The following is a 23342-nucleotide window of genomic DNA, read 5'->3' on the forward strand; positions in this document are numbered from 1 at the left end:
CTCTTTTGGCTCATGCGGGCGGGGGGGCAACAGCACCTGCATTGGACCACATGTTCATTAACATTGTTCTTTTTGCTTTAAGGATCTCATTGTTAAATTAGACGATGACATGGATCATTCTTTCCGGTTTTCCTGCTGTGTTTGCCAAGAGGACTTCCCGAGGTCTGTCTGGTCTGTCTGACCAGCATTGCATTCCATTCCATTCCATTCAGTGTGTCATTTTAAAACACCTTGATTTGATTTTTGTGTGCAGTTTCAAAGCGAGGTATGGCCTTCAAGCTCAATTCGGCTCATTTCCTGAAGCACTGATGAATGCTTTTGGGAAATGTAGGAGCGAGCAGAGTTCCAGCGAGTCCAGGTACCCTAGCTTCTCCTCCTTTTGTTTCATCTCCTAAGGAATGTGCACCCCAACAAGTCTTTTTCTCTTTCGTTTTGTTCCGCAGGTATGACTTGGTGCTGTCATCGGACTCTCCCTCGCTGGACGGCTCAGCCCAATTGAGCATGGTGGCGACCGACGAGGTTGCCGTCGTCACCATAATGTCCTTGCCGCTCACACGGGCCCCGGTCGAGCAAGTCCACGAAGATTACCTGGGGGACTTTGTGACTTTGCTCCAGGTGATGCGTGATTCAACTGTCTCATCCTCTTTTGGCTCATGCGGGCGGGGGGCAACAGCATCTGCATTGTACCACATGTTTATCAACATTGTTCTTTTTGGTTAAAAGGATCACGTTGTGACATTAGTGGATGTGACGGATCATTCGTTCATGTTTTCCTGCCGTCTTTGCCAAGAGGACTTCCCGAGGTCTGTCTGGGAAGAATTGACCAGCATTGCATTCCATTCCATTCCATTCAGTGTGTCATTTTAAAACACCTTGATTTGATTTTTGTGTGCAGTTTCAAAGCGAGGTATCTCCTTCATGCTCAATTCGGCTCATTTCCTGAAGCACTGATGAATGCTTTTGGGAAATGTAGGAGCGAGCAGAGTTCCAGCGAGTCCAGGTACCCTAGCTTCTCCTCCTTTTGTTTCATCTCCTAAGGAATGTGCACCCCAACAAGTCTTTTTCTCTTTCATTTTGTTCCGCAGGTATGACTTGGTGCTGTCATCCGACTCTCCCTCACTGGACGGCTCAGCCCAATTGAGCCTAATGATGACCAACGAGGTTGCCATCGTCACCATATTGTCATTGCCGCTCACACGGGCCCCGGTCGAGCAAGTCCACGAAGATTACGTGGGGGACTTTGTGACTTTGCTCCAGGTGATGCGTGATTCAACTGTCTCATCCTCTTTTGGCTCATGCGGGCAACAGCACCTGCATTGTACCACATGTTCATTAACATTGTTCTTTTTGGTTAAAGGATCTCATTGTGACATTGGTGGATGTGACGGATCATTCGTTCATGTTTTCCTGCTGTCTTTGCCAAGAGGACTCCCGAGGTCTGTCTGGGAAGAATTGACCAGCATTGCATTCCATTCCATTCCATTCAGTGTGTCATTTTAAAACACCTTGATTTGATTTTTGTGTGCAGTTTCAAAGCGAGGTATGGCCTTCAAGCTCAATTCGAGTCATTTCCTGAAGCCCTGATCAAGTATTTTGAGAAATGTGGGAGCGCGCAGAGTTCCAGCGAGTCCAGGTACCCTAGGTTCTCCTCCTTTTGTTTCATCTCCTAAGGAATGTGCACCCCAACAAGTCTTTTTCTCTTTTGTTTTCTTCCGCAGGTATGACTTGGTGCTCTCGTCCGACTCTCCCTCGCTGGACGGCTCAGCCCAATTGAGCATAGTGGAGACCGACGAGTTGTTCTGCATCACCAAATTATCTTTGACGCTCACACGGGCCACGGTCGAGCAGGTCAATAAATACGTGGGGGACCTCGTGACTTTGCTCCAGGTGATGCGTGATTCAACTGTCTCATCCTCTTTTGGCTCATGCAGGCGGGCGGGCAACAGCACCTGCATTGTACCACATTGTTATGATCGGGGGTCACGTTCCTCCGAAGTCCAAGCATGGCGACCACCTGCGAGTCACCTTGCCGCTGCCCTCGTTGTCTTTCTAGTTGGCTGTCGATCCGGATGGCCAATTCCACGAGCGCGTCGAGGGACCCTGGTTCCTCTCGGATCGCCAGCTCCTCCCGCATCTCCACATTCAGCCGTCGTGGAGGGAGGGCGGAGTCATTAAAGGCACTCTCGGCGGCTAAGATGCGGAATTCGACCCAGTCTTTTGCCACGCTCCGGACGCCTTGTCTGAGAGCTCTTAAGCGCCCACCGGCTGGTCGAAGATCTTTCGCATCTCTGCGGTCAATAAGTCGTAGGAGGTACAAATGCGGGAGCCCCTCTCCCATTCGGCGCTCGCCCAGGCTAGGGCCTCATCACGAAGGCAGCCGATCAGGTAAGCGATCTTGGCTCGGTCCGAGGTGTGGGTGAGGCTCGGTTGTTCAAACACCAACTGCCATTGAACCAGGAAGCGCCGGCATGCGCCGAGATCTCCACCGTAGGGGGGCCTTAGGTCCCTGTTGCGGCGATATCGGTGTTACCAGGGGAGCGGCTGGGGTTAGCTGTGCACTTGGTGAATGAGGCAAAGAATTGAGTAGTGCTCGTATGTCATCCAGGGGTCTCAGCCATGCTCGATACCTTAGAACAGAGGTACGCAATAGCTTGGGTATGCTGTTCCAAAGGGACTGCTCTGAAAGCGGTCACTCCAAACTTCCAAAAACTCCACAACGCCCATTTTGACAAGCTGGAGTCCATCGACGACTACCTGCAGAGGAAGAAGGGCAAGAAGACGGCACCTGCACCCGCCCAAGAGACCAAAGTGGCGAAGACCGCTCGCGTGTCCTTGTTCAGCCCGGCGCCCCACAGGAAGAAGAACGACGCCCAGTCCAAAAACAAGATGGCCGACAAAGGCAAAGATGTTGCCAAATTGGGTCGGAGGGGGCCTGGCCTGCGCCCGCGGGATCGTGCTGTTATGATCGGGGGTGGAAGAGCCCAAAGCAGGCGAGGGTGGGAGTCTGCTTCTCCAATCTTGATTAGAATGATCCAAGTGAAAGGCCAGGCACCATAGGGGATGGCGTCGGGATGGCGTCGGGATGGCGTCGGCGTGTCGTTAGGCGTATCCGTGGTCGTGGAGGCCGAGCGTAGTCGGAATCCTGGGAGCAAAACAAGAGGTCTTAAATCAACGAAGGAAGGCGAGAAAATACAAGCAGGTACGTACCTCACTGTGAGCAGATCAGACGATCCCGCAGTGTGGTCCTGTTCTTGGTGGCCTTAAATACTCCTCACTGGCTAATGACTCACACCTGGCAGCCCTCGAGTCATTAGAGGCAGGGGTGTCAAACATACGGCCCGCGGGCCGGAACCGGCCCCCAAGGAGGTTCGATCAGGCCCGCAGGATCATTTGAAAGTGGAAAAAAATGCATCAAAGACATGGAATTCATATTCTTAATTCCCTGCAATTCACGGATTATCCGCTAAGGGGCGCACTCTTTCCATCAGAGTAGAAGACAAGCTGCATCACTGAGACAGAAACTTTCTTCATTACACATTTCAAATCACTCTCCTTAGTTTGTAAGGTGCACGCAAAGATTACATTTTGATTTTATATGCGTATGTGTAAGTGGTTTAAAAATTCCTTTCATTAAAAGTCTCTTTTAATCTTAAAGTGCATGACTATATTTTTCAGTACCAATTCAAGTTTTGTGCCTTTGTACAATCAGTGGGATCCGTTGCAATGCCTATTTGTGAATGATAAAAGTCAATTGCACATTTATCTAAGGAAATATGAGGTGTTTCATGAAAGGATAGTTCATTCCATTTCAATATTTTCCTAATGTTCTTGTGCTTCTTTACACCAAAACAAAGGAAAGACATGATATTTGGGTTATTTATAGCAGAGCATGGTATCATTTTAATGGTCCGGCCCACTTGACATCTCCCTAGGCCGCCGTATGTGGCCCACCATGCCAAATGACTTTGACAGCCCTGCATTAGAGGCAGGACCTGTGGTTGGGTGGCGGGCGCAACCAGCCACCAATCTCGTCTGGGGCCTGACACACATGTTTATGAACACATTGCTCGGGACATCCAAGCTGGCTTGGAGTGAAACTGCAGCACATTTTCAAAATAAGGGCTGGCGGAAAAGTTAGACACGGAGCAAAAATGTTCCACTGTGAGAGTGAAAGATCCACACCACAACAGACCGACACACACAAAAAACACACAAATAAAACCACATTATTCACCTTGACTACTGTCTATGTACATTGCTTACTGACACTGTCTATATTTCTATAGTGAAAAGGGCAGTAGTGACTGACGCGCGGGTGCATGTCAGGCTCAAAGCCTGACACCATTAGCAATCGACGATCATGTTTTTGTCTGCTACCAGTGACCGACCGAGACTATCCGGATCAGAGCCAAACTTTCTTCAGGTTTAGCGTTATCAAGGTAGTGTTTTAGTCGTGCCTTGTCTTTCTTGTCATTTGGATTCTTATGATTATTATTATCATTAATGTTGTAATAACAATAAAATCGGATTATCATCAATGCTTTTCTCAATTGTTGTCTTTTTTATGGTACAAATAAATACATAGTATTATTGTGTATTACTTTTTCAATGTCATTTGACTAAATTGCAAGATCAATCATCCATTCTGGTTAGTCGTAGTGATACATTGTGAAGTTGTTTGCAAACTCCCAACAAAACCGCTAGGAGGAGACGAAGAAGAGAAACACGAAGAAGAAGAAGAAGAAGAAGAAGAAGAAGAAGAAGAAGAAGAAGAAGAAGAAGAAGAAGAAGAAGTGGAAGCGTATAAATTTCCCCGGCAATCTTCGCGATAAGTCACGCTATCTATCGCCATGGCTTTGAGACTGACTGAAGTTTTTGAAGTCACCGTTAAGTGTGAAGGCTCCAACGACAGGTAATCTGAGAAAAAGCCTACTTTTTGAGGTCCTTATTGTTGTTTTAGCAAAGATAGTCAAGTTTTGACCTGTCAATTTAGTCCCCGGGGCTATTTTAAAGTTAAGAATTCTGTGTCTAAGTAATGGCGGTGACTATTCCCCGCATACCTGTCAACTTATACGTTTTCCCCTTATTTTATACGTTTTTTGATCATTTCAAATTGTGTACGCCGTATAACAACTTTTGTACGGGATTTTTTTTAAGTACGTTTTTTGTAAAACGGATCTCGTTTGACGCATTTCGGCTCTAATCCGGATCGTCTCGGTCACTGGTAGCAGACGAAAACGCCATCGTCAACTGCTAATATTGTCATGCTTTAAGCATGATATGCGCACACGCATTCCCCTTTCACACGAAACAGGAAATGATTAAATCATTTCCTGTTTCGTTATTTAAGCAGCTATGGGTCCGAATACATTCACGGTCGCGTCACGACAACGCGGCGCGACCATAACACTTGCACACGTGCACCCTATGTGAGTAAATATGTGCCGCGTTGCATTTGTACGGTTTTCTATTGCTTAATACGGGGGATTCCAATCATTAATACGGGGAGGAATTGGCCCAGGTTGACAGGTATGTACCCGGTAACCTTTCAATTTCTTGGACTATTTAACCGTTAAGAATTCTGTGTCTAGTTTAATTCTAGTCAAAGGTATTAGTAGACAACAAAATACTGACACATTTAACATTTGTGGCTGGTCAATTCGATGCCAATTTCAAAATACTACATGTCTGCAGAAGTTGCTTGTATCAACCCTGAAAACAGTCCTTTATACTTGCAGAAAAAAAAACCTCCGCATCACCATGGGACTTCAGCCGAGCACAAGTGATCCTCAAAAACACGTGAGTACAGCATTTTTTTTTCAAATCTATCAAAAATCCTGTGCTTTACTGTCTTCATGTTAAATAAAAGTGCCATGAGAAAAGTCTTCATTGTTGAGAATGAGTGACATTGCAACCTCAATTTAAACCATCCATGTCTTGTGGCCAAATTTGTGTTACACATGGAAATAGCATGTACAGACGCTCCCCTACTTACAAACGAAGGAGTTAGGTTCCGAGCGGTTGTTCATAAGTTGAATTAGTTGGTAAGTTGATTCAGTGCTATATTTTGTATTATCATTTATCTTTAAGGCCGATATAAGTATATTGAAGGTAAATATAAGTGCATTTGTATGTTTAAGGCTTGTATAAGTAACACGCATTGGTTTGTACTGAAAAAAAACATTTAATAAAATGGAGAGAATATGTACACTACTGTATAGAGAGAGAGAGAGAGAGAGAGAGAGATTTATGTATTAGAAACTGGCCGAAAGAAGCGATCTAACGACAATTGCACCGTTTTCTTCTTTTTTTCATCATAAATGATGCGGTAGCACTGTATGGCATCATTCAATTGATTTGCAAACTTTGTGCAACGTTCCATATTTGGGTCCTGCTGCTCCATCTTTCTGTTTATAAATGGTACCGACGGTCGGTGGAACGATTCAAGTTGTATTCCCGTGCAACGCTCACCACTTTCTCACGCGCATCAAGCTTCGTAATTATTGCCACTGGTTTCAAATGAAATGGCTTGCCTCTTCCTTGCATCTCCTTCACTAGAAGCCTTTCGCTTTTCACCAACCATATTGAATAATGGCTGCACGAGATATTTCATGATAAAAATGAAAAAGGTTCTTTGCGCACTGGAGATACGTCACGCACTTGCGCAACTTGCGCACTGCAACGAACTGGGCAGAGGAAGGTGGATGCTGGGTGAGCCGAGCGCTCTCAGCGCCAGGCGTCGTCGGTATTAGCGGCGGAAAGAAGCACTACTCGGAAAAAGGCGCGCAATACAAAATCGAACTTGCGAACATTTTTCAACATAAACGCAATTTGCAGACATGTTCGTATGTACCGTTGTTCGTAAGTCGAATGTTCGTAAGTAGGGGAGCGTCTGTACTGTATCATTATTATTTATTTTTAATCATTACTCAAACATTTTGCAAATAAAATTAGAATTCTTCTTGGACATAAAATGTGTGTTGGCTTTCTGGGAGTGGTAAGCAATGTGTCTATTGATTGACCTTTTCTTTTTGCTTTAAGGATCTCCTTGTTACATTAGCCGATGACACGGATCTGAAATTTGTTTTTGTTTCTGTCGGCCAGGCCATAGTGGGTGGAGTTTGCGATCTCGGCTGCCTCGGTACTGCTTTGGCCTGCCTACTAGCCAATCATAGTTTGTGAAAGCAATGACATGTCCCAGCCAGCAAAATGCTAATGCCTATGAAAAATCATTGTGGGGTTGCCAACTCGAAATCTGATTGGTTAAAAGCAACAGTCTAGTTGAATGCAGCAGAGCCCGCAAGAACTGATTGTGCAGGCTTTGAGGCAGATCTGATCTGGCAACAAATCATGGCTGAAATGTGATTGGTTAAATGCTTCAATATGAAAAGACACATCTGGAAGCAGTGCAACCAGGGGGAAAAGAAATGAAAGGAAGCTAACAGACCATTTGGAATAATAAGTACGTATTGATGGACAAAATAGAATATGATTCAGATATTTCTTAGGCCAGCAGAGAAGGCCTTGAAGGCCCTGACGGCCCGCCACCGTTTGAACATCAATGCATTGAAATGGATGGGAAGGTGGCCCCTACCAAGATGGCCGCCCTCAGGCGATCTGTACCAAGATGGCCGTCCTCGGGCCATCTTGGGTGGCGGCGAATGAACTGCCGTACCTCCCCTCCAACTTCAAAAGAAGAAGAAGAAGAAGAAGAAGAAGAAGAAGAAGAAGAAGAAGAAGAAAAAATACACGAAGAAGATGTGTTCAAATATCAACCGGCATTCCACCGGCATTCAATGCTGCCGTGGAGATTGAACTACGTACTTAGTTGCTCCCCACAATGTCTTCTAACCAGCAGCCTGTCTTATCCCATGGCCACCATTTTAGTGAACTTCTTGAAGTCATCGTTAGGTGTCAAGACCGCAACGAAAGGTACGTACTATGAAGACCCGAATAATCGTATGCCTACGATTATTTTTTCAACTCAAATTTTCGCATGCCTACGATTCTTATTCGGGTGCCTACGATTCTTAATTTTTGCCTCAATTAAGTCCGTGCAGCAGCAACATTGTTCTATGTCATTAACTTTCTACGTGTCAAGCACACGTGCTGTTTTTACTAACGTACTAGTACTAGTAAGAACGTGCAATTGCCACTGGTAGAGTTGCAATACGTATACATCATTACAATGTATTGGTAGGCCTAATATATACGAGAGTTACGTTATACGCAATTCATTGCAGCAATTATTTGCAACTGTAATACAACTTTGCAACACGATTATCCGTTGTCTTGCTAGCATTAGTATTAGCATGGAGAAAAAATATAAAAAGTACACTTTAGAGGAGAAAGAGAAATTGGCCGATGTGGTAGAAAAAATACAAAGAGCTGCTGTAAGAGGTTGAGGAGAAGGCTAAATTAAAAAAAGAAATGGGATCCAAAGAGGAAAACATTTGTTCAGCCAACTGTACAATGGGGTTACTTGACAGTTGATTATTTCTTTACAGTAGCCTATGTCATCGATCATCATGACTTTAATTTGTAGTTAATTGTGGAATTTAAACATATTACCGGTATTTTGTTTCATGCTACTAGTAAACTGTTGATTAAAATAATAATGATTGTCCTTGTTATGATTTTATAATAAATATTCCATCATAGCTTTAATTCTATGCATCGAATCTGTTTAGACACTAATGATCTCGTGCCTACTAATATTCATTATTTTTGGAATTTTCCACTGCCTACTATTATTCCGGTGCCTACTATTATTACTAATTCATTTGGAATTTTCCACTCCCTACTATTATTCCAGTGCCTACTATTATTCGGGTCTTCATAGTACAGTGGTACCTCGAGATACGAGCTTAATCCGTTCCGGGACTGAGCTCGTATGACAAGTTACTCGTAACTCGAGGTAAAGTTTCCCATTGAAATGAATGGGAAACAATTTAATTCGTTCCAACTCTCTGAAAAAAACACCAGAAACAGGATATTGGATTGAAAAAAAATGTTTTATTTCTTATAATTCGCCATATATTGACAAAGTAATAAATAACGAGTGGTTTAATAGAAATAAAGTGTTTAATCTAACTAAAATTGGCCGGATTTCGCAGAGGGGAGAGGGGCTTCGTTTTTTTTTTTTTCCTCCACACAACGCACTCGTAAACAGAACAAACACTCCACCCTCACGTTCGCTATCGATGGGCTGTTTGCTGTCGTACTATTCCCTTCAAAATATTCCGAAAATGATGCACACAAATGTCCTCACAATCGGAGAACGCACGACCACTTGCCAACGAGCAGCAAGCAGTCTTATCAGCGATCGCCCCGCTGCTCATCTTCTTCTTCTTCTTCTTCTTCTTCTTTTTCACCTCAGGCGCCTGAGGATTACCCTCAGCAGCGCTAGGGCTGCCACTGGAACACGGATAAGTTCATCCAGGGAGTTGCCCAAGCCGCGATGGTAGCGTTCGGTCATTAAGGCCGGACAGCGGAGCCATAAGTGTTCAGACGACTCTGTTTCCTCGTCGCACAGGCGGCAGCGATCCGAGTCGGATTTCTCATGGGAGCTACAGGGGCGCTGGCTAGCGGCTCCTTTTTAGCTTGTAGCATCTGTGTTCGCGTCCCATCGAACGGCGCCTATGATAGAGTTGCTACCGGGGATACTTTTGCGAGCACGAGTATACTTCATTACCCAGAAAGCCCTCTTTTCACCGCGCATGCGCGTTGTGCGTTTCCTGGTCTGAATAGCTCATCCGGTGCTCGTAAATATTGTTATACACGAAAGATATGCCAAAAAAAATGCCATGGCAACCTGGCTTGGTCGCATCACGAAACTTTGACCGCATCACGGGCGAATTATTCGATCGAAATTTCCCCCGTAAGACGAGCATTCCGTATGACGAACGGTCTTATGACGAGGTACCACTGTAATTGGATAAAGCCTACTTGTTGAGCTCCTTATTGTTGTTTTAGCAAAGAAAGTCAAGTTTTGACCTGTCAATTTAGGACAGTCAGCCGTTTGACAAACTCAGTCGTCACTTACGTAAACAAAACAAAACAAAAAGAATTAAAAAGTGATTAATGTCCATCTCTTTTAGATTTTGGATTATTAGTAATGGCGGTGGCTATTAACCGGTAACCGTTCAAATAGTCCCCGGGGCGATTTAGCCGTTAAGAATTCTGTGTCGGGGCTATTTAACCGTTAAGAATTCTGTGTCTAAGTAATGGCGGTGGCTATTAGCCGGCCGGTAACCGTTCAAATAGTCCCTGGGGAAAGTCTTACTTTCATGTGTGTAGAAGCAGTTAGTCTACAAACATGAAACACATGAAAGTAACACTTCGAAGTAAGTACAATCTTATTGAAATTGGATGTGTTATTGCCAATTGATAGATTTGAACATTAGGTGAATAGGGATTTAATCAAACATCAAACAAAACATTTCACACAACAAAGTGAAACGCAGACATGTTTTCCATTCACTTTCCATTCATTTATGGATTCAAATTCAAAACCACTAGTCAAAGAAAGGTATTAGTAGAGTACACAAAATACTGACACATTTAACATTTGTGGCTGGTCAATTCGATGCCAATTTCAAAATACTACATGTATAACTACACTATATGACATCTTGATATCATGTATAATAGGAATAATATTGTAATAGATTCTTTTCTATATCGCAGAGCACTATTGAATTTTTAAGCCAACAATCTATTTAGATAGAGAGTAGAGAGAAGTTATTCCTGTATCCACCCTGAAAACAGTCTTTGATACTTACAGAAAAGGACTTTTCCGCTTCACCATTGCATTTCAGCCGAGCACAAGTACTCCTCTAAAACACGTAAGTACAACATTTTTTTTTTAAAAAAATATATCAAAAATCCTGTGCTTTACTCTCTTCATGTTAAATAAGTGTCATGAGAAAAGTCTTCAAAGTTGAGAATGAATGAGTGACAGACATTACAGATACATGCAACCTCAAACCATCCATGTCTTGTTGCCAAATTTGTGTTACATATGGAAATACCATGTACTGTATCATTATTATTTATTTGTAATCATGACTCAAACATTTTGCAAATAAAAATAGAATTCTTCTTGGACATAAAATGTGTGTTGGCTTTATGGGAGTTGTAAGCAATGTGTCTATTGATTGACCTTTTCTTTTTGCTTTAAGGATCTCGTTGTGAGATTAGCCGATGACACGGATCATTCTTTCCTGTTTTCCCTCATTCTTTGCCAAGAGGACTTCTGTTGGGTTCAAACACCAGACATTTGTTTCACCAACCTGAAAAGAAGGAAATCACAGAGAATTTGAGTTAACTTTATTCAAAAAATGAGAGGTTCAGAGACTGTCACTGTCACAGCCCTCCAAAACACTCTGAAGAAAATCTCCCCTTGCCTATTCTCTTATTGTGTTTTGGGAGTGTCCAAGTTACAGGAAGTTTCAAGCTGATCACAGGAGAGATAGTTCTCTCCCAGTAACAAAAGGTTCTTTGATCATGACCATATGCCCCTTCGAGATAACATCTTTACAGTCTCCTGCAACTCTCACACAATGGCTCGAACAGACAGGCGTCGGCCCCCCTGGGTAGTTCCTCTTTGTTGAATAAGGTGAAACTTTCCAGGGCCCAAGACACTCTCATTCTATTAACTAACATTTCGACAGTCATACCAGAATCAGGATAACTTATATAAAATAATTCCAACATAACCCTCCTGTTTATCCAGATTCTGTTATAAAATATCATCACCCATAACCTCTTCTTTTCAGATTTTCACATTACAGGATCACAAAAATAACAGAAAAACATTACACTCAAAAGTCAACAAGGCATAGTGTTTAGCATCTGGGAACATGTCAGGCAGTCCTATGAACTGCATTTCCTCCTCATCCCCAGATGCGTCGGCGTCGTCGTCATCCCGTGGTTCGCCTCCAGATGTCAATAAGGCATACATTTCTGATTTGACTGGTTGTATAGCATTTGTTATTAACCTTTCACATAACGCACGAATACAGGGAATGCAACAACAGCCACAAGTTGTGAGAATGGCAGCATAAACAGCGATTGACATTAAAACTGATACAACCAACTGTTTGTATCTGCCAAACATGCTACCAAATTCGCCCCACATTGAGGTGTCGACTCCAGAATGTTCTTTCATCTTGCTGTTGAGGGATCGAAGGCCCTCCAGGGCCTTGGTTAAACTCCCGTCAGCTGCTGTGTTGTTAGGGATGAACGTGCAGCATTGGTCGCCAAAGATGGAGCACACGCCACCTTTCTCTGCCAGGAGCATGTCAACAGCAATTCTGTTCTGGAACGCCATCAGGAGGTCACCGACAACTGTTCATGGATGGCTGCAAACCCTTCCTCCGTCCTGTTCTGGAGTCGTGCAATTTGGTCAGCGAGTTTATACTCATCTGGTATGCTGCAGGGAACCCCGATGTTGTTGATGTAGGTTGGGTCCCCGTCTCCCCATCCAGGAGCGGACCGCTTGGCTCTGCCATTCCAGTGGTGAGGCAAGACGTTTCCTGCACTTGTTTTCCAACTCGAGTCTCTGTGGGCGGGGCGTTCAGATACGCCCAGGCTGTCACTGACAGTCCAGTCACTGTGATGTGGATGACAACAGCTTTCACTGTGGCTTCTGTATAGAGGTGCAAAGTCTATGGGAGGTCAGGGTTAAGTGAGGGGTGCTCGTGGCTGGTGAGTAGACGTCAGATGAGTTTCTTCACGGACAAGGGTTTTGACACCGTCCGACTTAGTCCACTCAGAGTCACCTGTCTCGAACTCTTGACCTGAATCGACTTTGACTTTTCAGCGATCTTTGCTGCTGTGGAGGTTGGTGAGTTGGGCCACGAATGGGTCTTCCCATCGTGGAGAGAACCAGGACTTCATTTTTATGACTCGGATCAGGATCCAGTCACCTGGCTACACCACCTCCTGCAAGATAGACAAAAAGATCACGGCACCTTACATGTTCTTTGGATAAGTTTCTCTCCTTCATCTTCCCATAAAGGAAGTTGAAATGGTCTTCCAATAACTATCTCAAAAAGTGTTAATCTCAAGCTAGTTCTACCAGTTGTTTTGCCATGTTTTGCACTATGCTGTTTGAAAAATGAGCTCCATTGTCACTCCAGATGATTCTGGAGATCCCATGTTCTTTACAGATCAATAAAATAACAAATTAAACAGTTCCTACAAAAATTTTAAAATAGGTATTTATACCTCTTCACCATACCTCCCCCCTGTTGAGACATTTATGGCTCAATTATGGAATACATTTTTGGTAGGTACGGTAGGCCTTTAGCTTTGTACAGTTCGTCTGCTGACTGTTCTTGAGATCGGCTCAGTTTTGTTGTTCTTCTTCTTCTTCTTCTTTTTCACCTCAGGCGCCTGAGGATTACCCTCAGCAGCGCTAGGGCTGCCACTGGAACACGGATAAGTTCATCCAGGGAGTTGCCCAAGCCGCGATGGTAGCGTTCGGTCATTAAGGCCGGACAGCGGAGCCATAAGTGTTCAGACGACTCCGTTTCCTCGTCGCACAGGCGGCAGCGATCCGAGTCGGATTTCCCCACAAGGTGGAGCCAACGGCGGAGCAGGGGGTGGTGTCCACTGCGGAAACGGATCAGGTCTGTGCGGTCTCCTTTCGATAGGGCAAGTTCTTCCTCTGTGACTTTTGTAGTGTAGGTCTGCAGAAGGCGGGGGTGGGAGAGGGGGGGGGAGCGATCTTCACGTTGGATGATGGCACGTCTTGTGGCTGCGTCCGGGGGGGTATTGGTTTGGTCATCTAACGAGCCAAGTTTAGCTAGGGCATCAGCCAGGTCGTTTCCGCATATGTTGCAGTGGCCCGGGATCCACAGTAGCTGCAGTCGCTTAGGCGGAGGGAAAAGGGCGATGTCACCCTGTAGTCTCCGAATGGCGGGGTCTTGCGTATGGGGGTTTCCCATGGCTTGGACCAGCGATTTGCAGTCACTGAGGATAATTGATGTCTGCCAGTCTGCTGTTTCCCTCAGCCAGGAGAGTGCCTCGGTCAGTGCCACTTTTTCAGAGTGGTAGGAGCTGCTGCGGCTGCCAGTGGCACCATGCCATTGGTGGATGATTGCACTCTCCTTAATGACGACAAAACCTGCACCACCGTCCGCAGTGCCTTCTTTGGTGGATCCATCTGTGAAGATCTGTAGGTCCGGTTTGCCCATGCTTCTGATGAGCTCTTCTGCCTTGTCTCTTTGGGTGATGGTCGGCATGTGTTTAGAGACTGCGGTAAAGGCGGTTTGGATGGGGGGGGGTAATAGCCAGGGTGGGCAGGGATGGGAAGAGTATGTGCAAGGGGTATGGAGTTCGAGAGCGGTAAGACGGGGAAGGGTCGATGATCGCCAGTCTGGCTTCTTTTGCAAACGCATTTTAACGTTTTCATGGAGGAGGCGGTGTCGGGGATCAGAAGGAGGCAGCTGGTTCCAGGCATCCGCCTTAAGAAGTGCTTGTAACTTGAGGCGGGATGAGAGGGGTGTGAGATGTGCCTCATGTAGGACTGCTTCGGTGGGGGTAGACCTGAGGTGGTGGGTTATGGCGCGGGCTGCTTCCAGTTGGGCGGTTTCAAGGGATTTGAGGTGAGTTTGGGCCAGCCAGGGGGCCCATGCCGGTGCTGCGTACTCCGCAAGACTTCTCTGGGTGGCAATATACACCGTTCTAAGGTCGTTTGGTTGCCAACCCCAGGATGTGCCACTGAGTTTTGTTGTTGTGTATGCTGTGCAGTAAGTGTTTGCGCTGCTGCTTTAGCTGCTGTGTTCTGTCGTTGTCTTCAACACGTGCTTAACATCCATCATTATGTTTGTGAAAATTTAAATACCTTATCAATCAAAATTAAACATGCTAGCTGATATTCTATTTTGAACACTGCTTCCTTGTTAAGATCAAAACCCATATTTGTTTTTTCCTCTTTCCTACAATTACACAAATTAACTAATCATACTAAGAATAGGAAAAATACAAAAAGCAAACCAGGCTGCTTTCTCCCCAGGAAAACAGCTTTCCCGTTCTCTGTAACAGTTTAGATTCACATCAATTAATATTCAGAAACAAAATGCACACATTTATAATTCTAAATAGAATTGAACCCAGTAAAATGTAACCACCCCTTGTTTGTCAGGGTCAATATTTTTAACATAATTGTATCTTTTAGAGCAATCAAAGCCCATTACTTTTAAAATGCATACTAATCAAGTCCCAAATTCATCTAACAATGTGTATTGCGTTGCATATTAACCTCAGTGTTTTCTTAATTCAAAATATCCCAAACTAGTAGTCTTATTATCAAATGTAACATTCCATTGTCTTCGGAGTTTGCCAATCATCTCCTATGAAACTTTCTCAATCAATATTTTTCAATAGTCAGGCATAAAATTAAATTCTAGTTACATTTCTATCCATTGTAGTTTCTCTTTTCTCTCTAATTGTTTACTTTAAAAATATGTAAGAAGATCTAGTCACAATTGTTTACTTTAACTATCTGTAAGAAGGTGTAGTCTCAATTGAAACGCTTTTTTTTATATGGAGACAATAAAACCAATATAAAAAGTTCCTCATGGCTTACAGCATTGCTCCCCGAGCAATAATCTTTCCAATCAATATTGGAGTGCTTGCCATTTTGTCTGATTACGTCAAAAATTTATCTTACCTGCCTCCTCATACGTTTCAACTGAGAGAACCTTCTTACAGAGCACAAAATGGATCCGCTATTTTCATGTCTGCTGGATTGGTCAGGAACATTTGCACTCTCATCCCGGGTTGCTCATCATGTTTCCTGTTGAGAAATGCAATCTCCCTCTGCCAACCCAAAATTAATGCGTTTCTTTTAAAGTTTTTTCTTTTATGCAGACATATGATTAGCCTCATCCTCCAATTCCAATCGTGTAGTTAATAATGGCGTTTGGTATATTCCACTAAATTAGATTTCCATTTTTTTTTTTTTTTCTTCGGAACGAAATATGGAAACTTTTGTCAATTCAGTCAATTATTCTGTTAACACAATTTGGATGCCATTATCACAATAAATCAATAGTACTTTGGAATTTGGTATCAAGCACTGTCTTTTCAGTGCTCCTAAATTTTGCATAGCAGATTTGTTTCTCCACTTCAAATTTCACGTTTGGAGTACTGCTGCTTTTACCATTAAAATTTCATTGAACTAAACAATTTTCCATAATTTTCATCAAAATTTGATTTCAAATTTCTAAATCATTTTCCACCTTGATATCTGATTGATTATATCTTGATGGTCGGCCAATTAGAAACACAAAAGACAAACAAACAATCATTCATGTTCACACTAATTTTCAAAAATCAGTGGTCTGCAATTTTTCATCACTGGTTAAGAGCCATCCCCAGTCTGGGGCTTCTTGGCAGCTAACCACCTTTTTGCTGTGCTATCAGCCTAATCATTCTCAAAAGAAATAGGTTAATGTTGTTTGGTTGACATCAACTGTTTGATGCTAATGCAATTAATATTCTAATCGTCATTAATATGAACCACGCTAAAGCATATTCCACCTGTGCCGGGCAAAACAAGGAATGTTTTCCTGTGCACCGAAAAACATTTCATGCCTCTTCCGTCCTAGGGAAATCATGCCTATCCTAAATCAATTATTTTATCTAAATTTACCTAATAATTTGGATAAATGCCATTTCTGCATTGTTTTCATGTTTGATATCATTAATAATTTGGATGATTCTTAATACTTAAGTCTAAATCGCAAATCACTCTCATATTTCTAAAACAAATAGTTAAAGCTCTGGCTGAATTCCTATCCGCTCTAAGAAGGCAGTTTTATTTAAAATAAGAGCCATTTTCTGTGCTCACTATTACCTCAATTACAATTTAGGCAAAATAACCTTTCACTAGGCATTTCCTAATATAAATTTTAGTGTTTAATAAAAGACCCATAATTTTTCACTAATATATCATAACACTATCAACTATCTCTGTCTCTCTTGTGGTAGTCTTTCCTGCCCTTTGTCTTTGGTGTGAAGGGAGCAGTAAACTGGATGGGCTTCTCCCCCACCCCCCCCCTCTCTCCTTTTGTTTGCAAAGAGTGTGCTTAGCTTAAGGGGGGTCCGCATCTGTGAAGGGGGGGCTTCACCACCTTTTTTATCTATCTATTCCCCTTACTTTTGTTAACCATTTGTTTTGCTACCTCCTGTTTTAGTCGTGCGCTATCATGTCGTCGCTGTGCGCGGGGAGGGTTGCCCCCGCATTCCCTGGCTATGTGGCCCTCTTTGCCGCACGACCAGCAGGCCCCCTTTCCCCCCCCTCGTCGTCGTGCTCCCCGCTTGCGTGTGGAGCCTCGCACGAGGAGAGCTGAAGAGGGACCACTGTTTTTTAACAGGCCTAATATAGTTATCTCTTCTCTTTTTTGTTTAGCTACTTTCTCAACCTCTTCTATTTGCCCTGCTATTCGCAACCACGCTTTGGTTTGATCATAACCTTGTTTTTGCATTTTACTTCGTTTTTTGTTACACGATTTTTCGATTTTTTTGTTGTAGTTCACGGATATCTTTTATTATTAGTCTACCGGTGAACCCATATTTTTTTACCCAATAACGCAAGGATTCCACCGCGTCGGGATCCTCTCTATGAACTATCTTCCAGTCTTTAGACGCAAGTTCCGAGAGGAATTCCTCTTTTTTACTTGTTTTACTTTGTACTTTACCCATTTTTGAATAAAATTTAGTCCCAGTGGGTCTTTGCACCTATAGTGCACTAACACTGGGTTTAGACAACAGGATGTCGATAAATTCCTTTAGTGGTAGACTCACTTCAACCTTTTCAGGCGGAGTTTCATGTCTACATACATCCACTAAAGGTCGACATTTGTCTCCTGTTGTTTGATATGAGATACAAATCACCAAATGGTAAAATGTATTTCCAAACACACTTTTTGCACGTTCACTCCTTTTAATTCGCAACCAAGGCTCCGCAAACCTTTACAGAGTTTAATTAGTCTTTTGCAACTAAGGGTGTCTGTTACGCCACGAATTTCTGGTTATTGTTTGTTCAATACAACTTGGACTCCGATATCCTTTACAGAGTTTAATTAGTCTTTTGCAACTAAGGGTGTCTGTTACGCCTGCGGATTTAATTTTACTTACAGAGTTTAATTAGTCTTTTCCAACTAAAGGGGTCTGTTACGCCTTCATTCATTCCTTTTTTCTCATTCATTCCTTTTTTAAATAAAATTTACTCACGATTCTCTGCGTCCTCGGTATCCCTTCAACCTTTGGACCCCAGCCCGTAAGGAAGAAACAGTCCTGGAAAAGGATCTTTATGCTGTGGCCACAGACTTTTCTGGATCTTGCTCACCCGCTGGGATCGTCCGGTATCTTGGAATCCGGCTCGAAGGACCAATTAAATGTTGGGTTCAAACACCAGACATTTGTTTCACCAACCTGAAAAGAAGGAAATCACAGAGAATTTGAGTTAACTTTATTCAAAAAATGAGAGGTTCAGAGACTGTCACTGTCACAGCCCTCCAAAACACTCTGAAGAAAATCTCCCCTTGCCTATTCTCTTATTGTGTTTTGGGAGTGTCCAAGTTACAGGAAGTTTCAAGCTGATCACAGGAGAGATAGTTCTCTCCCAGTAACAAAAGGTTCTTTGATCATGACCATATGCCCCTTCGAGATAACATCTTTACAGTCTCCTGCAACTCTCACACAATGGCTCGAACAGACAGGCGTCGGCCCCCCTGGGTAGTTCCTCTTTGTTGAATAAGGTGAAACTTTCCAGGGCCCAAGACACTCTCATTCTATTAACTAACATTTCGACAGTCATACCAGAATCAGGATAACTTGTATAAAATAATTCCAACAACTTCCAAAGGTCTGTCTGGGAAGAATTGACCAGCATTGCATTGCATTCCATTCCATTCCATTCCGTGTGTCGTTTTAAAACACATTTATTTGATTTTTGTGTGCAGTTTGAGAGAGAGACATGGCCTTCTTATGGGATTCGGGTCACTTCAAGAATGGCTGATGAAGTGTTTTGGGAAATGTGGGAGCGAGCAGAGTTCCAGCGAGTCCAGGTACCCTAGCTTCTCCTCCTTTTGTGTCATCTCCTCCTAAGGAATGTGCACCCCAACAAGTCTTTTTCTCTTTTGTTTTCTTCCGCAGGCATGACTTGGTGCTGTCGTTGGACCGCTCAGCCGAATTGAGCCTAGTGGAGAGCGACGAGTTGGGCAGCTTCACCAAATTGTCTTTGACGCTCACACGGGCCCCGCCCGGTCGAGCAAGTCAAAGAATACGTGGTGGACCTTGTGACTTTGCTCCAGGTGATGCGTGCAGGCACACAATGATAGCCTGGAGCTGCAATTGGACAAGACAAAAGAGGATTTAGAACAGGTGGGTGTTTATGTCCACTGTCAAGATACCAAATTGGAATGAACCTTTAACATTGCCCAGAGGATGAGGATGAGGATGAGATTTTGTTAGGTTCATCCAATTGTACGTTTATCCTTAGGTATTTCCAATTCAGCTTTCAATAAAAAAAGGCATCTGTAGTCACATCACCATTTAATTCTTGCAAGAAGAGAATACATCCTCCCGCTCGTCCGGTCAAGATTATTCTGGCGAGCGGCATTATGTCCTGCCCATTTAAGGCCTCAAATCAAAACAATTACAAGGTTGTCGACTCGATCCAATTGCGTAAGCAAGAAACAAAACAATTCCAGAATCAAGCAAACCTAGCGTCAACCTAGCATCACAAATTAAAACAATATGCTTGATAGCCATCCGCTGAACCAACAACAATTAATAATAATAATAATCGGACATAGGCCATGTCGTCATTACCACAACACAAAAAGCCTACTTGTCATCACACGTCCTTCACAGATCTTCATTGCGAACTTGCATGTGGGGAAAGGGTTGAGGCGTAGCTTCCAGTAATCAGTCCTTGGAGCAACGACTCAATGTATTGTTTATGTCCTAGCAAACTTGTATCTCTCGCCTGGAGCCAGCTGTCCTGGAGAGCGACCTTGGAGTAAGCGTTTGTCTTCGTTGAAAGCACATTAATTCTAACTCTAACATAAAAGCGATCAACACATATATATATATATATTGTTTAATGTAGTTACACATTTAGGATGAGCATTACTACTCCTAATAAGCAAATATATTGATTAATATAGTAAGCATGTATATTATAAGTCTTTATATTCATTGCAAACACATTTATAATAATGATTACTCCAACAGATTTTGTTTCTAGTCCATGTCCTAATGTGCCATTAGAGGCTTTCTGAGAAGACCGAAGAGTTGGCGCGTCTGCGCTGGAAATCGAGAAGTCAAACCAGTTGGCTATCGCTAGTCTTAGACGTGCAGTTTTAGCACCTATCCCTAATTCCTTAACTCCGTCTGGTCCCGTCGAACAAACTCAGACAGTAGACCTTTTGTTCATTGTCATCGAGTTAACAACCATAGTTTTACTCCTACAGTGGTAATACTATATCCAAATGAAACAGCTACAACAAAATGAATGAGTCAAATGTCCTATTGGTCATTAGCGAGCCGTCCGTCATTGCGACGAGCTGCGGACTAAATTTGAGCACTCGGCTGTGGTAAGGCCCTGCTCGATGCCATCTTGTGGATTGCTGACAAACCTTCTGTTGGGACCACGTCATAGGTGCAGACCCGCTTGGAGCAGTGAATTCGGACCAGTCGGTGGTGGAGCGTACGGTCACGCGACATCACCAGCTAACGTCGACCGTGGGCGTCCGCTTAGAGCAGGTGCAGGATTGCCTGCGGTTACCGTCGAACGAAACGTCGAGGGTTAGTAGTGTTTTTAGTTGTCATTTGTCTGAATGTGGGAACCCTGCTTGATGCCATCTTGTGGATTGTTGACAAACCATCTGTTGGGACCACGTCATAGGTGCAGACCCGCTTGAAGGAGCCAATCCGGCACCAGTCGGTGGTGCAGCGTACGGTCATGCAACTACATGACCAGCTAACGTCGACCGTGGGCGTCCGCTTGGAGCAGGTGCAGGATTGCCTGCGGTTACCGTCGAACGAAACGTCGAGGGTTAGTAGTGTTTTTAGTTGTCATTTGTCTGAATGTGGGAACCCTGCTTGATGCCATCTTGTGGATTGTTGACAAACCATCTGTTGGGACCACGTTATAGGTGCAGACCCGCTTGAAGGAGCCAATCCGGCACCAGTCGGTGGTGCAGCGTACGGTCATGCAACTACATGACCAGCTAACGTCGACCGTGGGCGTCCGCTTGGAGCAGGTGCAGGATTGCCTGCGGTTACCGTCGAACGAAACGTCGAGGGTTAGTAGTGTTTTTAGTTGTCATTTGTCTGAATGTGGGAACCCTGCTTGATGCCATCTTGTGGATTGTTGACAAACCATCTGTTGGGACCACGTCATAGGTGCAGACCCGCTTGAAGGAGCCAATCCGGCACCAGTCGGTGGTGCAGCGTACGGTCATGCAACTACATGACCAGCTAACGTCGACCGTGGGCGTCCGCTTGGAGCTGGTGCAGGATTGCCTGCGGTTACCGTCGAACGAAACGTCGAGGGTTAGTAGTGTTTTTAGTTGTCATTTGTCTGAATGTGGGAACCCTGCTTGATGCCATCTTGTGGATTGTTGACAAACCATCTGTTGGGACCACGTCATAGGTGCAGACCCGCTTGAAGGAGCCAATCCGGCACCAGTCGGTGGTGCAGCGTACGGTCATGCAACTACATGACCAGCTAACGTCGACCGTGGGCGTCCGCTTGGAGCTGGTGCAGGATTGCCTGCGGTTACCGTCGAACGAAACGTCGAGGGTTAGTAGTGTTTTTAGTTGTCATTTGTCTGAATGTGGGAACCCTGCTTGATGCCATCTTGTGGATTGTTGACAAACCATCTGTTGGGACCACGTCATAGGTGCAGACCCGCTTGAAGGAGCCAATCCGGCACCAGTCGGTGGTGCAGCGTACGGTCATGCAACTACATGACCAGCTAACGTCGACCGTGGGCGTCCGCTTGGAGCAGGTGCAGGATTGCCTGCGGTTACCGTCGAACGAAACGTCGAGGGTTAGTAGTGTTTTTAGTTGTCATTTGTCTGAATGTGGGAACCCTGCTTGATGCCATCTTGTGGATTGTTGACAAACCATCTGTTGGGACCACGTCATAGGTGCAGACCCGCTTGAAGGAGCCAATCCGGCACCAGTCGGTGGTGCAGCGTACGGTCATGCAACTACATGACCAGCTAACGTCGACCGTGGGCGTCCGCTTGGAGCTGGTGCAGGATTGCCTGCGGTTACCGTCGAACGAAACGTCGAGGGTTAGTAGTGTTTTTAGTTGTCATTTGTCTGAATGTGGGAACCCTGCTTGATGCCATCTTGTGGATTGTTGACAAACCATCTGTTGGGACCACGTCATAGGTGCAGACCCGCTTGGCAAAAAAAAATACAACACCAGTCGGTGCTGGAGCGTACGGTCATGCAACTACATGACCAGCTAACGTCGACCGTGGGCGTCCGCTTGGAGCAGGTCCAGGATTGCCTGCGGTTACCGTCGAACGAAACGTCGAGGGTTAGTAGTGGTTTTAGTTGTCATTTGTCTGAATGTGGGAACCCTGCTTGATTGATGACCTACTATGGACTGGAAAAATGACGCCATCTGACGTTCTCAGGCTCACAAGATGGTGGCGAAGTTGCAGCGCCAGTTTGCTACTCTGAAAAACAGGCAGAAGACGGAACTCCGGTCATTGTTTGAGGAACAATAACCTAAAATCCAAACTGGCGCACACGGGCGGAGGAGGTATGTCGTCGAGCATTAGAATTCGAATCCACTGGCTTAGACCTTCATTTCAAAGTCAAGTTGCGAAACCACTTCCGGATCCAATTCATCAAACATGGCTGAAAGTGCAAGATAGCCAGCCTCTCTGAACACAGCTCTGCATCAAACCAATCGAGCCAGGAGTGGAGTGGAGTGGAGTGTTGTGTTATGTCCGGTTGTTCTGGTGTTGCAATAAACTACACATGTGTGACCTCGGGTCATTTCCTGAAGCGCTGATGAAGTGTTTTGGGAAATGTGGGAGCGAACAGAGTTCCAGCAAGTCCAGGTACCCTAGGTTCTCCTCCTTTTGTTTCATCTCCTAAGGAATGTGCACCCCAACTAGCCTTTTTCTCTTTCGTTTTCTTCCGCAGGTATGACTTGGTGCTGTCATCTGACTCTCCCTCGCTGGACGGCTCAGCCCAATTGAGCATGGTGGCGACCGACGAGGTTGCCATCGTCACCATAATGTCATTGCCGCTCACACGGGCCCCGGTCGAGCAAGTCCACGAAGATTAC

The 23342-nt window shown here is 44.5% G+C and overlaps 1 long non-coding RNA gene across 2 annotated transcripts; it reads left to right on the forward strand.

The window, feature by feature from the left end:
- The first annotated feature begins 721 nt into the window (after positions 1-721).
- Positions 722-23342, forward strand: LOC144070407 (uncharacterized). 2 transcript variants are annotated; one of them, XR_013299277.1, is made up of 3 exons: positions 722-803; positions 896-1000; positions 23198-23342. It is a non-coding gene; the product is annotated as an uncharacterized LOC144070407 (long non-coding RNA). The 2 variants fall into 2 exon arrangements; XR_013299278.1 differs by lacking the exon at positions 23198-23342 and adding an exon at positions 1086-1251.

Source organism: Stigmatopora argus, unplaced genomic scaffold (assembly GCF_051989625.1).
Source record: "Stigmatopora argus isolate UIUO_Sarg unplaced genomic scaffold, RoL_Sarg_1.0 HiC_scaffold_61, whole genome shotgun sequence".
In the NCBI taxonomy this organism is placed as follows: Eukaryota; Metazoa; Chordata; class Actinopteri; order Syngnathiformes; family Syngnathidae; genus Stigmatopora; species Stigmatopora argus.